Source organism: Saccopteryx leptura, chromosome 8 (genome assembly GCF_036850995.1).
Source record: "Saccopteryx leptura isolate mSacLep1 chromosome 8, mSacLep1_pri_phased_curated, whole genome shotgun sequence".
Classification (NCBI taxonomy): domain Eukaryota; kingdom Metazoa; phylum Chordata; class Mammalia; order Chiroptera; family Emballonuridae; genus Saccopteryx; species Saccopteryx leptura.
In genome coordinates this window covers 31,991,092-32,006,844 of record NC_089510.1, presented here as the reverse complement: position 1 = coordinate 32,006,844, position 15,753 = coordinate 31,991,092, and the positions used below count along the sequence as shown (strand labels likewise).

The 15,753-nt window shown below is 37.1% G+C and overlaps 1 pseudogene; it reads right to left on the bottom strand.

The window, feature by feature from the left end:
• Positions 1-749: 749 nt before the first annotated feature.
• On the bottom strand, positions 750-2,792 carry LOC136380029 (intraflagellar transport protein 52 homolog pseudogene; annotated as a pseudogene).
• Between the last annotated feature and the right edge of the window lie 12,961 nt (positions 2,793-15,753).

The following is a 15,753-nucleotide window of genomic DNA, read 5'->3' as shown; positions in this document are numbered from 1 at the left end:
TTAGACCTGCCATCTAATTTCTCTTATCTTCCCTGGCCACAATCAAAGCTACCCACATCTGCGTTCAGGTAACATTTGTAGGCTAGTTTCTCTTCTTAGTTGGGGGATACAGCAATAGTCCACACACTTTTATAGTGTCACAGTGCTTCTCCTTCCTCCAAATCTACTACCATCTATGTAACAGCATTGATAGGCTGCCCCACATAGAAGCCCAAGATAGCCACCAGCGACCTAAAACAAAGAGATGGGGTGCCCTGGAGAATAAAGTCTTTCATCTATGCCATAAATACTTCATCTGGCCAAAAGGACCATTGACTGAAAGTAACATTCCTCATACCCTGTTCCCAGAGGACCTGCTGCAACTCAGTATATGACAGCTATCGACTCACTGCCCACTGGCACGTCACCAGCATTCTGCCAGATTGTAGGAATGGCAGTCATTGCCCATTCTAATAGGGAATGGTTTTCTGGGTTGTTATGGCAGTTCGGAAAAGGCTACTTCAAGGAGAACTGAGTGGTAATGACAAAAAATTTCTCCATCTTTCTTCTAGAGAGGATATCATCCACCCCTATGTACAGAGGCGGATTTAACAGTGGGTACACCAGGTGTGCACGTTGGGCCCCAACTTCTGAAGGGCCTCGCAAAATCCTCAACTTTACACTTTTTTCTAATGATTCCAAGTTTGGTTTCATATGTGCAATTTTAACATTAATAGTACATAATATTTTTTATTTATTTAAAAATATGGTTAATATGTATTTTTATGAAATGCAGTTTCACTTGCATCAACGTCATGTTCCTGGTTCATTTTCTTGAACTCCCCTACTTGGACAATGTGCTCAAAGATACGTTTGGCATCTTGTTGGTCCTTTGTTAGTTTACTGGTTATTCCAAGAATGTCACCACACTTCTTAGCATAGAATTACAAGTCTTCAGTAAATTTATTGGTAATCTGAGCAAACCATGCCTTCTCAGAGGAAAACATCTCATGCAGGTCAAACAGCTCCAGTGGAAGAAGAGGCAATTCCCTGAAACTGAGATAGGAAACTGTTGTCTTAAAGGGTGGCAGCGGCATTTCAAATTGAGGTTGGATGAACTGGAGAGGTTCATGTTTCATGATTAGCTCTCCATGAGATTGATGACCTTGGTGAAGGAGATGATATCTAGCTAGTAAATGGACAGATTGAAGAGGGTGATAAAATCTCGTGGGTTCTCATTGCCCTTTTGGAGATAAATTTGAAGCCACTCTGACAGGTCAGCTGTATTTGGACAGCAGCATGTAGCCAGAAGTCTCTGAGTCCCCAGCATCAATCTGGTTTAGGTGAATGTCTTCTGTAGTAACCTATACGATTTCACTGTTTTCTTTGTTATCCAAATATTTTTCACTACACATGTGACATGAGCTAAGCACTGCCAGCTTCCCACCTGGGTTCTTAGAGTGTTAGAAAGCCAGAATGAGGCCTTGGCTGGTTGGCTTGGGGCGAGTGTCAGCCTGTCATGTGGAAGTCCCGGGTTGGATTCTCGGTCAGGGCACATAGGAAAAGCACCCAACTGATTCTCCACCCCTCCTCCTCTTCTTTCTTTCTATCTCTCTCTTCCCCTCCCACAGCCAAGGCTCCATTGGAGCAAAGTTAGCATGGGCTCTCAGGATGGCTCCATGGCTTCCACCTCAGGTGCTAGAATGGCTCCGGCCTAAACAGAGCAACACCCCAGATGGGCAGAGCATCACCCCCTGGGGGGCTTGCTTGGTGGATCTCAGTTGGGTGCATGTGGGAGTCTGTCTGACTGCCTCCCTGCTTCTAACTTCAGAAAAATACAAAAAAAAATAAACAACAACAAAAAAAACACAATGAAATGAGTCTTTTAAGTGGGAAACAGACAGAACCTGTTGACAGAATAGTGCAGGGGTCGGGAACCTATGGCTCGTGAGCCAGATGTGGCTCTATTGATGGATGCATCTGGGTCACAGACAAATCTTTAATAAAAAAAATAACGTTAAAAATATAAAACATTCTCATGTATTACAATCCATTCATTTCCTACCACTCATGTTCATGGTTGCGGGTGGCTGGAGCCAATCACAGCTGTCTTCTGGGACAACACTAAATATTTATTGGATAACGCGTAACATACACAGGTCGCTGTATGGCTCTCATGGAATTACATTTTAAAATATGTGGCATTCATGGCTCTCTCAGCCCAAAAGATTCCCAACCCCTGGAATAGCGACTGCTGGTTTCACAGCACTCGATGTCACACCAAAAAGATACACAAAGGTGAGATGCTAGGCATTGAATCCACTGAGTCATTAGTGATTCCAGGCACAGCCCTCACCACAGCTCAGCTCATTTCCCTATTCAAGACTCCATTAAAAGCTAGAGCTTCTTTAGAACAGAAATACTTATAATATGTATTTCTAATCGCAGCATCATTACTAACCATGATTCCATATTCTTCTAGGGGAAACTTAATATTGGTGTCAATCGGGATTCCCCACCCTCTCCTACCATTGCAATAATCTCTTCACTACCATCAAGGTTTTTTTCAGGACCTCCAACTCAGTTCTAGTAAATTTTTTCCCTGGCCCAGCTGAAATCTACAGTTTCTCCCCAATTAACTTCTCAGATATGATTTCATCTTTTAAGCTCTGAATCTCCCAATTGCTCTGAAGTCTCTTCTGCATGGATTGATAGCCACTGTTGGTGGTAAATATTTCCTTTTTATATGCATTGGAAAGAATGGTGATCTGAGCTCTTTCTCCATGATTATCTGAGGGCCCAGTGACCACCATCATTACCTCATGCCACCCAGTATAACCTGGTTATTCTAATTAATACACATAGGTATATAGAAACTTGGATATTATAAATAGCATATTAGAGTTTTACAATTAGGTTAATTGTACATAAAGGGTTAACATAGCTGGCTTATGATTGCAGTCCTTAAAAGGTCTACTTTCAAGATTGACTGGTGTATGAGAACTTATATTTCAAGAGTGTTCCTTCAGTTCCCTAAATGATAGGGTGGTATATAGTGTCTAGAGTGTTGGTCCAAACAGTGTGCTTTATAATACATCTGCTTTCCTTCTTAGAATCTAGAATTTTGGTATGCAGTATGTGTGTTATGTGGAGGGTGCCTTGGGATCAGCTTCTAATAAAAACCACAGCTATGAATTGATAATCAACTTCTCTCAGCAAAAATACTGCATACATGTTGCTGCATTTTCATAGATGGCAAATAGTGTGTTCCATGTGACATTTCATGAAAAGGAAAGAGCATAGAAAAGCCTGTATATGGAATAATTCACACTCTACTTATATCTCTTTCATTGATGATCTAGCTATATATCCTTACTACATCTGAGTAAAATACAATCAGTAATGAAACTGTATTTTAAGTCCTATGAATCATTCTAGAAAATATTTTAAAGTGGATATTGTGTTCCTCAAAACAGAATAATAAAATGCTTTCACTGTAATACACCACTTTTTTAGGTTTTAAGCCACCAAATATTAAACAACTGGGTCACAAATCCCCCCCAACTTTAACAGTTAACTGGTTCTTCCCTGGATGGTTAGCTCAGTCAATTAAGAACATCATACTGAAACAACAAGGTTGTGGCTACTGTCCCTGGTCAGGGCACACATAGGAAGCAACTAAAAATGCACGACTGAGAAGAACAAAAATATGCTTTCTTTCCCCCTCCTCTTTCTCTCTCCCAACCTCTTTCTGCCCTCCTCTCACTATCTCTCTAAAAATCAATAAAAATTAATCCTGGCTGTATAGCTCATTTGGTTGACGTGTTGTCCTAGAGAACAAAAGTTGCTGGTTTGGTTCCGCAGTCAGGGTACATACAGGAGAAGCTCGATATTCCTATCTCTTTCTCTCCCTGTCCCCCCTTCAAAATAATTATTTAATTAACTAATTAATTAACTGGCTCACACAAATCCAGTAAGGTCTGGCTCTAGCAAACTATAGAAAATGAAAAATCTATACAATGTAAATGCAATCTTAAGTCTAGACCTGGAAAGAGATTCCTATTCCTCATATTGCTAAGACTGCTGAAAACTCAGAACTGACTCATTCACATAGTGTTGAAAAGAGCCACAAAAATATCTTACACCCAAAAAGGAAAAATCAATGAATGAAACTTTTAAGTTAGCCATCTCTTAAATTTGAACCAAATAATTCATGTTCTAGTCTAGTGCCACATCAATTTTATTGACAATCTTAGAGAAGAAAATACACACACACTCTTCTAATTAATTGTTCAAATCAAAATAAAGCATATATAAATGCTAGACAAATAGCAATAGCAATTGAATCTGCAGCCAAATGCTACACAGCTTATGACATGCAAACTCAAGCTCTCCCACTTATCTCATCAGAAAAATTAATATAAAAGTGAAACAAGTACTTTTAATTGTTCTTGAAACTTCTGAATTCAGTTTTTAAAAGAGCAACTGTCCTCTAATAGTCACTCAATAAATATTTATTGAATTAATGAACTTCTAAATCAGAAATAAAGGTCATACTCCTATATCTCTATCCAATTCTTGACAATAACAATATAAAAAATAATATGAGGGCATAACGTATTCATGATAAATAGCTATTATTTATATTTTTCAGAATCACTCTGCCTCTAGCTTCTGGACCCAGCTGGATAAATATTGAACGCTTGCTGTTTATTACTAATGACATTGAAAAAATATCTTCCTGAGTGCATCAGATGGTTATTCTACTCATTGGAAGTCAAGAATGCATTAGTATCTTTTATATAAACTGTTTCAAGTAGTTTTCACACTGATTAAGTTAAATGGTATAATGACAAAAGTGATGAAATAAAATTTAATGGAAATAATGTAATATATTAGAAATAAGAATTATAATTTCTTCAAATTAATTGTTTGATTGTAAAAAAGTGTTATGCTCACATTTTTAAATGTTCCAAGATAAATACATTTTTCAAAACTTTATTTATTTATTTATTTATTTATTTATTTGTATTTTTCTTGAAGCTGGAAACGGGGAGAGACAGACAGACTCCCACATGCGCCCGACCGGGATCCACCTGGCACGCCCACCAGGGGCGACGCTCTGCCCACCAGGGGGCGATGCTCTGCCCCTCTGGGACATTGCTCTGCCGTGACCAGAGCCACTCTAGTGCCTGGGGCAGAGGCCAAGGAGCCATCTCCAGCGCCCGGGCCATCTTTGCTCCAATGGAGCCTCTGCTGCGGAAGGGGAAGAGAGAGACAGAGAGGAAGGAGGGGGTGGGGTAGAGAAGCAAATGGGCGCTTCTCCTATGTGCCCTGGCCGGGAATCGAACCCGGGTCCCCCGCACGCCAGGCCGATGCTCTACCGCTGAGCCAACCGGCCAGGGCCCATTTTCCAAAACTTTAATTGAACAGTGAATAAAATCCTCTTTTCTATTGTGAGATTTTGTTAAAATAGCCATTTTTATAGCTCCTTGTATTTCTACATAAGAACATTCATTTAATCTGCCATTCTATTAGTACTAATAATAAATAAATAAAAAGCAACTCCAAGACTAAAGTTTAACAAAGATATGACAGAGGCCCAAGACTAAAGTTTAACAAAGATATGACAGGGGCATCATATTTACAATATGATATTATTATAAACATTTTGGTCATAGAAATAAAATTTTCTTCTGGTCTTCTAAAGAAAAGCTATGTTTTCAAACAATGATGTTTATACAACCACTAATGGGATAATTACAGTAGCCCAACACAAGTTTACACCACTTTCTTCTTATGTGATTCCAGCACCAATTTATTTATTTATTATTGATTGATTTTAATTTATTTTGTTTACACAGATTCTAGTGTCACCCTGAATACATCTCCCTCCCCCATATTCCCCTCAACATCTCCCTTGTCCCCCTCCCTATAGCACCCTCCACTCTTCCCTTCAGGTTTATCCCATCCTATTATCCCCTTTCCCTCTGTTCTCTTTTCCTTTGGTCCCTTTGATCCCTCCTCTGTCTCAATTCTGTTCCTCAGTTCAAATTGTTCACTGAATTCCTCAAATGAGTGAGGTCATATAATATTTTTCTTTTTCTACTTGGCTTATTTCACTTAACATGGTAGTTTCCAGGTCCATCCATGTTGTTGCAAAAGGTAAGATTCCCTTCTTTTTCAAAGCCCCATAGTATTCCATTGTATATATGTACCATTGCTTTTAACTCCACTCGTCCACTGTTGAACACTTGGGCTGTTTCCAGATCTTCGCTATTGTGAACAATGCTGCCATAAACATGGGGGTGCATTTCTCCTTTTAAAACAATGCTATGCTGTTCTTAGGGTATATTCCTAAAAGTGGGATGGCTGGATCAAAAGGCAGTTTGATTTTTAATTTTTTGAGGAATCTCCATACTGTTTTCCACAGTGGCTGCACCAATCTGCATTCCCACCAGCAGTGCAGGAGGGTTCCCTTTTCTCCACATCCTCGCCAGCACTTATCCTGTGTTGTTTTGTTGATGAGCGCCATTCTGACTGGTGTGCGGTGATATTTCATTTGGTTTTAATTTGCATTTCCCTAATGATTAGTGATGTAAAGCATTTCTTCATATGCCTATTGGCCATCTGTATGTCCTCTTTGGAGAAATGTCTATTCATTTCTTTTGCCCATTTTTTTCATTGTATTGTCTATCTTCCTGGTATTGAGTTTTACAAGTTCTTTATAAATTTTGGTTATTAACACATTATCAGACATATTATCAAATATGTTCTCCCATTGTGTAGTTTGTCTTTTTATTCTGTTCTATTGTCTTTAGGTGTGCAAAAGCTTTTTAGTTTGATATAGTTCCATTTGTTTATCCGGTCTTTTATTTCACTTGCCCGTGGATATAAATCAGCAAATACATTGCTGCGAGAGATGTCAGAGAGCTTACTGCCTATGTTTTCTTCTAAGAAGCTTATGGTTTCATGGCTTACATTTAAGTGTTTTATCCATTTTGAGTTTATTTTTGTGAATGGTGTAAGTTGGTGGTCTAGTTTCATTTTTTTACAGGTAGCAGTCCAATTTTCCCCACACCATTTGTTAAAGCAGCTGTCTTTACTCCATTGTATGCTCTTACCTCTTTTGTCAAATATCAGTTGTCCATAAAGTTCCTGCACCAGTCTTAATAGTCTCCATCTGAACAAAAACTTTTCTCCAAAAATGTCTGGCTTCCAATTAGGATATACCATATTTCTACATGGATAATACACTCCCATGTATAAGACAAACCTTAATTTGGGGGCCCAAACATGAAAAAAAATAATATTACATCAAGTTATTAAACTCAAGTTTTATCATCATAAAATTTATAAAATTCCTCATCACTGTGAAAAAAGCAGGAAATGCAAGTAAAAATTCTGCTACCACTGTACAAGATGTGCCCAGTTTTTAAACCACAAATTTTTCGGAAAAGGGTATGTCTTATACATGGGTGAAAGTTAATAGAAAAGGTGGAAAGAGTATTATTCCCATTCAATCAATAAGTAAAAGCTTAATAATCTCCAAAGTTATAAGTAATTTGTCCTGAGCTGTACGATAGCTTAGATCACAAGAGAAACATACAAGCTGAAAGCTAAGGAAAGATGGGCACATTCAAGAATATGCGCCTGGTGGCTTATCTGGGGTAGGACATAGTAGGAAAACTGAGCTGTCACATAAGCCAACAAGAAGATTTCAGCTAAAATTTTTAGAAAATTGCCAAAGGCCAATTGTGGGACAATGTAGGAGTATAAAATGTTCAAGAGTCACAACACTAGGGATTTTATACTCAACTCAGAATGAATTCCATGGATGTCAGCAAAAGAGAACAAGCACAACTTGAGCAGAGTGAGATATTGGAATAAGGGACCATGGCAGGAAAGCACAAAGTTTTATCTGGAATCTTCTCCCCTCTAGAAAAAAAAAATTATTGAGCTAAGAGTAGGGGCCGGCGGCTAGGGCAAGAAACCAGGGGAAAAAAATCAACTTTGTCAGAGCACACCTGCTCCTCAAGGGATGATTTAGGTGGTGAGACCCCCAAGGTGAAGAAAGTATGAGGAGCCGGAGAAAGGCAGTAAGTGCTTCAATGTTTTATTCCTGCTTCATCTCTGCTGCTGCTCCTATTCTAGCAGTGCAGATATGGGTAGATATAGAGCTAAGTGACAATAGTGGCATAGTGCCAACATTATATCAACCATTATATCAGTGGGATGATGTTATCTTGCTGAGCTAGCTACCCTAAACCCAAAAGGGTAATCTTTGGGCTGTTGACCTAGAAATGCCTAGGAACCAAAGCTGAGTCAGGTAGCCCAAATATGTGTGGGAGATAGAGCTAGGGCAGGCAGCCCAGAAAGTCATGGAAGCTAGTACTGCTTGTGCAGTTACTGTTGTTGACCAGAGCTCTCATCCTGGATTTCACTGTAAGGGTCGCCACAAACTTCTTCTCCCCTTAGAAAGTGGCTTAGTGAATCCCCAGATCCTGGCTGTGAGGGGTATCTTATATCTGGCAAAAGAAGCCACAGCAAGATCACAGAGAAAGCTTCATCTCCAAGAAGTAGAAACACAAAGCTAGTCAAAGACTGAAACTAAACCAGGACAACAGAGAACGTTTCCCAGACTCCATCATCAGGCTGCTTGCTGAACAATGACTAGCAAGTTATGGCACTCTGCTTCTGGGGTGGGAGCATGGAGAACAATTCAAAGACTGATTCTGATGTGAGAGCACACAGGAAAAATTTAAAGATAGTAGAAAAGGAACATTGAGAAAAAACCTCTGACAACCCAAGTTGGACCTTTTGTACAAAGTAACTTGAAAGGAATTTGAAGCAAAAAAATCACTGAGAATAATGATAGCTACAACAGAACCCATTCTTGACTCAATTTTTATGCCAATCAAAAGACAACTGAGTGGCATCCTTCAAGTTCTGGAAAAAAAAAAAACTTCAAGAAATGTGTAACAAATAAAAATATTTTCCAGGAAGGAAGCTAAAAAGCAACTTATGTAGACAAACAAAGGCGGAAAGAATCCAATACCATTTATTACAATACATGTTAAAGGACATTCTTCAGGTAAAAGGAATATGATACAAGCCTTACCTGCAGGTAAACTGGGTTAGTGTGTGGCTATGTGGGGAACTGGCCAGGGGTGTGGACTACTAAATGAAAATCCTCACCTTACCCCTACATTTCCTCCCTGACTCCCCTTCCCACCCACCCCACGTGGACTTGCTCCTGCTGGGCAGGGCCTGGGCTCCTGAGTGCTGCTGTCCTGGGACCTGCCAGTTCGGGCCATGTAGCTGTACCATGGGGTCTGGGAGAAGCTGAGTGCAGGGGTCCTGCGGGCAGGGAAAAGGAACTGCTGCAACTCTGTCAACTTTCACCAAGCCGTGAGGTGCAGGGTGAGGGGGAAGCCTGGAGTCTTCTGCGCTGCCCCTGAGTGGCCTGAGGAGCAATAGCCCTGGTCAAAAGGGCTATTACTGGGTAGGCCGATGGCCTCTCTGTGTAGGCCGATGGCCCTCTCAGAGAGTCAGCTTACAAACCTGGTGGCCCCCGGCTGGGACATTCTACAAGCAGCTTGTGAGGTTTAGCACCACAGGGCGGGCAGCCAGGACCACGGTGCTTTTGTGTTCAGCCCTGGCAGGGGAGGGAGGAACGGGATTCTGAGAAGGAACCTGCCCTGAAGTAGGTTGCTTGGGTTGTCTCTTCTATACCTTCCATATACCTTCCCCTCTCTCCCCATTTGCTCACTTTTTTTTCTGGCACCATCCTGATTCATTTTCTTTTCAGGTCATTTTTTTCCGACTGATTGCACTCACTGCCTCTATTTTTTCACCACCCACTTTCACTCTAACCCCCACAGTGTGACTCAACTGGTCTCAAGCTACAGAAACTGCTCTCTCAGTGATCGCCCAAAGCAACCATACTGACTTTTCATTCTTTTTCTTGAACTCTGAAGTCCTCTCCCACAGATTTTGCTTCTATTATAATTCTCCTTCTGTCCCTTAAAGCACACAAGTGTTTAGGAAGCCCGCAGATGGCTCCAAATCTGAGCTCTGCCCTTTATTGGCTTCCTGTTACAAAGAAAGAGATGCCTAGCCTGGTAGGCAGGATCATCACCTCCTGCTTTCTCAAGAGACTTTGGGCTGAGAAAGATCCCCCTCTCCTACTATTTTCAGCCTTTCCTTTTCTAATAAATTTTCTGTCTAGTATTTAAACATGCTTAAGGTCCTCATTTCCTTAAAAAGATTTATCTACTTAAAACCTTCTCCAACCATAACTACAGTTGTCCCTTACCCTCTTGGACACTCTCATGTCCCAGCCTCACTCCTCTCCAGTCTAGCTTCTCTTCTTACCAGTCACCTAAAGTAGCTCTGAACTGTCACAGAGAAGCCTTGCTCCTCATTTTACAAGACCACATTCTGGCATTTGACGCTATTGACCACACCATCATCCAACTTTGCTCTTCCTTTTGCTCTTATATCAAGCTTTACTCTAACCTCTCTGGTTGCGTTTGAACAACAGCTTCTGCTTTCTCTAGCTCTTAACTATTGGAATCTCACTGAGTTGAGCCTTCTTTCTGAGCCCTACATATACACTTTCCTAGGTAAGATGTCTTTTAAAATGTTCAGCCTCGTTTTTAATCAAGTTAATCATTTCCTAATTGTTGAATTTTGAGTTCTTTGTATATTTAAGTTAACAATCTTTCATGAGCTATGTCTTTGGTAAATGTTTTCTTCCAGTCATTTATGAGTCTTTTCATTTACCTGACAATGTCTTCCACAGAGCAGATTTTTAAAAACATTTTGATGAAGTTCAGTTTATCAATTCCCTCTTTATGGACCTTGTTTTTGGTATTGTACTATCACCAAACCCAAGGTAATTTACGCTTTCTCCTATGTTATCTTCTAAGCATTTTATAGTTTTGCATTTTACATTTGGGTCTGTGAATCATTTTAAGTATATTTTTGCAAAAGGTGTAAAGTCTGTGTCTAGAATGGTTTTTTTGTTTGGTTAGTTTTTTTTTGTATTTGGATGTCCAATTATTTCACCTTTTGTTGAAAAGACTTTCTTTTTCTTTATTGTATTGCTTTTACTCCTTTATCAAAGATCAATTGATTATATTTATTTTTTATTATGTGGGTCTACTTATGAACTCGAATATATTCCAGTGATCTATTTCTTGTGTAGTCTTCCCTTAATACAAGATCACATTGATTACTATAACTTGATAGTATATACATTTTGACATTGAAGAGTCAGTCCTCCTACTTCATTCTTCTCTTTCATTACTGAGTTGGCCATCTTGGTCCTCTCTACTTCTTCATATAAACTTTAAAACTAGTTTTTCAATATCCAAAAAAGTACTTATTTATTGGAATTGTATAAATCTATAGATCAAATTGGGAAGAGCTGAGGTCTTGACAATATTGAGTCTTCTTATCCATGATATGGACTACCTGTCTATTATTTCATTTTTTGATGTCAATATATTTTTTATAAATAATTAATATGAATAAAAATAAATTAAGCAGAAGATGTGTGTAAGTGTAGTGGGAAATTTTATTATATAATACAAAGTAAGGAAAAATTTTAGAAAATTCAAAAATGAGGCAAATGAATTAAGAATTTAAACTTGAAATGAGCTTTGTAATCCTCAGACCTCTTATTTTCTAAAGTTATCTCAGTGTCAAGTGTTACATACTTATAGTTTTTGTTTGTTTATTTGTTACTTTTGATATTATATCCCATATATGAGTGAAATCATATGATTCTTAACTTTTTCTATCTTATTTCACTTAGCATGATATTCTCAAGATCCATCTAAATTGTGTCAAATGGCAGTATTTCATCTTTTCTTATGGCTGAGTATAATTAATCTTTAAATCAAAATGAGACATGTAGAAGGAAGTGTATCAGAAACCAAGCTCAGGTTGCATCACATGAAAGAATAGCTTCACTCTAGTCCCAAAGTAGAAAACCCTTTATTATCAAAATAAAAAAAAATCTTTTTTATAGAAGTAGAAATCTTTATTTTTGGACCTCCATTTTTATTCAGTAGTTTATTGTTTCCGAATCATGAATATTGCAGTTTTTCATTTACACACACACACACACACACACACACACACACACACACATAGATTGAAGTAATTTTCAAAATAAAAAATGAATAAATGTTATATATAAAATAAAATAAAATATTATGATAAAGGGAGGGAATAGGGTATAGAAGGTTGTCTTGGAATTCTTTCCTATACTAAAGTTGTCATGGTTTTGACTTTTTTTACCTAGTCACCAATATTAAAAGGGGTTGAATATCATTTAACATGATTTGTGGAGAATTTGAGAATACTTGATACTATTTCAGTGGAAGAGAATTTCTCCTGGCATTTTAATCTGAAGGTTCTTCCTGTTTTGTTTTGTTTTTCTGTTTGTGAGTGTATAAGTGTGTGTATATGTGTGTGTGTGTGTGTGTAAAGTAAGGGAGTATTGTAAGTAACAACAAATGTTATAATGAATATACTTTTCTCCAATCTCCTTATTGTAAATTTAGTGATGAATTTAATGCCAGGTCATCAAGCAAAGTTGAAAACCATAATATTACACAATAATTGCAATAACTTAATAATCAAGAAATTAGAAAATCATTTTCTTTAATTATTCTTCAAAATCCCTTTTACATCATAGGGAAAATGCTTATTAGAGTAAGACATTTGCCAAGTGTCATTTCACTAGTAAATGATTAAACCACGATCAGAAGTTGGGCAGTCTGACTTCAATGCTCATGTTTTTATTATAAGACACACTCATTTTTGTCTCACCAATATAATTTTGTAAAATGTGAAGAGAAAAGGGTGTAGAGAATTCCAGTACAAGTTCTCGGCCATTCTGGCGTCATTAATAAAACTAGAATATTTAAGATATTGGAATGGATTAATTGAATGTCTTTTAAGTACTTCATAAACCTAGCCTCTCAGTTTGTTGATCTCATAGCTGGTGATCTTTTATATCTCTTATCATTCACTTCTAAGTTTATGTCTTTGATCTTGGAATCACAAGAAAATGAAAATCCCATTAACTCTTGATATCAAACATACACTTTGAAACAGCATTCTATATTTTTCTCACTTGTTCAAATACACTCACAATGCTTTCACTCATCAATGTTGTAAATATATTGATACTGTCTCATGGTCTAACTATCCATCCATACCACCTGTTCTTATCTAACCTAAATTTAATTGTCCGTCATGATAATTACTTTATTGCTTCTGCCTAAAATATTTTGTACCCTTCTAATATTGTCTTCTGATAATTCTCAAACCTTCATGCAACTAACAAATATGCTCTTTCATTTTAAGAAGCTTAAAACAAAGTAAAAATTACTTGTTTTTCATTGACAGTCAATATAGTATTTTTTTTTACTTTTTATTTAATTTATTGGGGTGACATTGGTTAACAGAATTATATAGGTTTCAGGTGTACAGTTCTATAGTACATCATCTATGTATTGTATTGCATGTTCACCATCCCGTTTAGTCTTCTTTATCACCATTTATCCACCCCTATATCCTCTTTTACTTTTCCCTACCTCCTTTTACCTCTGAGAGTCACCATACTGTTGTCTATGTATATGAAGTTTTTATCGGTTTTGTTTGTTTGGTTGGTTTAAATCCTTTCACCATTTACACCCAGTTCCACGATGTCCCTTCTTTCTGACAGCTGTCAGATTGTTGTTTATCTATGAATCTGTTTCTAATTTGTTTGCTAGCTTATTTTGTTAACTAGATTCCACAGATGATTGAAATCACATGGCTTATTTCACTGAGAAATATACAGTTCTTTATAATGGGGTAGCTGTCTCTTTTGTGGCTTACTTTTAAGAATTTAAACAGGTGCCAGGGAATTCCACATTGTGATGCATGCCACAAAAAAAAAAAAAAAAAGAAAAAAAAAAGGTTTCCACAGTTGCAACAGAAGAGGACGAAGGGAAAATGGTGAAAATAAAGAAAGGAACATATTGGCATTATTCCCAAAACCTACCCCATATTCATATGCGCGTGCACACTACACAGAGATATCCTGTCTTCGTGTAAATAACACCTAGTCAGAGTAATTCAGAGGAATTCTGTGCTACTGTTTTAGAGATTTTGAACTTTTTGAACTTATCTTCTTCCTCATTTTCCTTACTCATTTAATCCAGAAAAGAATCCTGAAAATTGAAGGCAATGTATTTGGAAAGAAAACAGAAAAATATCATTACATGGAGAGTAAGAACAGAAAGTGCTTTAAGAAAGAAAAAAATCAGCTCTGTCAAGTGATGCTGAAAAGATCGAGTATACTAGTTCCCCTTATACTCCATTCTGTATTGCAGGGGCTCAAAGGGCCTTCTTTTTCAGATTTTTTTTTTTGTAAATAAGATACTGGATACAATTATGTTTCTGATAATGAAATTCATTCTTGCAAGATTTAAAAGGCAGAGATGGAATAAGAATAATCTTTCTAGAGCTCTTAAAATGTCCTGAAAGGCATGAACATTCGTAAGGTATTCAGTGTGTAGGTACCAGTGTCGTTAATGAAAAAAATTGTGGAGGTAGCAATACTGATAGTAGCAGCAGCTGCCTAACTTCTGGATTGTAACTAAAATTGTTTCATCTTTAAATTGAAAATTTAGTATTTTTTAAAAAAACGATATTTGACCATCAAATTTCATAAATTAAAACCTTCTCTGTTTAAAATGCCTAGAACTTTGCCTGAGAGAATATCTGGTAACTGTAAAGGTTGCAAGAAACTGACTCACAGAATTGGTTTATCTGACTTGGTAGTTTGGAAAATAGTACAACATTAGTCCATAGATTGTGCCAGAATAGTTACATGTTATTGTCTTGTAATTCCACTGGAGATTTTTTATGTAAAGAAAGATACATTCAAGGCCTTTAATTCCCAGACTGATTAATAATAAAGAATCTCTTATCTCTTACAGATGCAGGGTTGGACTGGTGGAACTGAAAAGCAAAGCAGAAATTTCTACTACAGGTTGCTAAAATATAACATAAATGGATTTATCAGCCATGCCAGATCTCATAAAATGTAAAGGATTGACTAAGATTCTGAAAAGTAGAATGGGGCATTTGGGTGAATTATGATAAATGTAAGTACTTTAACCCACAAATTACAAAATCTATCTAAGAGCAGAAAAAATGCCAAAATAGTATAGTATAGTTAAGTCTGTCCTATACTTTGAGCTTTGCCACTAGTCAAAAATAAAACATCTTTATAGATGTTATAAATGCTTCCAGTGCCATTATTTTAAAAAAAAAATTAGCTACAGGCCCTCTGACACTCACCCTTACCTCACTCACACAGACGTTTTTTGGCAGTGACTACAAATTATAATAGCAGTATTGCAAGGCTCTCCATTTTTATTTTATTTTTCTTTTATTCTATGACTTCTATTTTAGGAAATATGTTGGTGTTAAGTTCTATAGTCCCAATAAGATCCTAAATATTATATGTAGTAATAGCAAAAATTTTTATTTAGAATTATTTCCAAATACCAATACAGCCTAAAATCTTCATTTTGTAATCTTAGATAAAGTGATGTCTTCTCCTAATTAAAATAATTTTAAGATTTTTTTGTTTTTTATATATCCATATATTCTATATATCTATATTTCCATTCATTTATTCATATATTGATTCTTTTAATTAATAAAATAAAATACTGACAATCCAGTAACGAAAGTAGT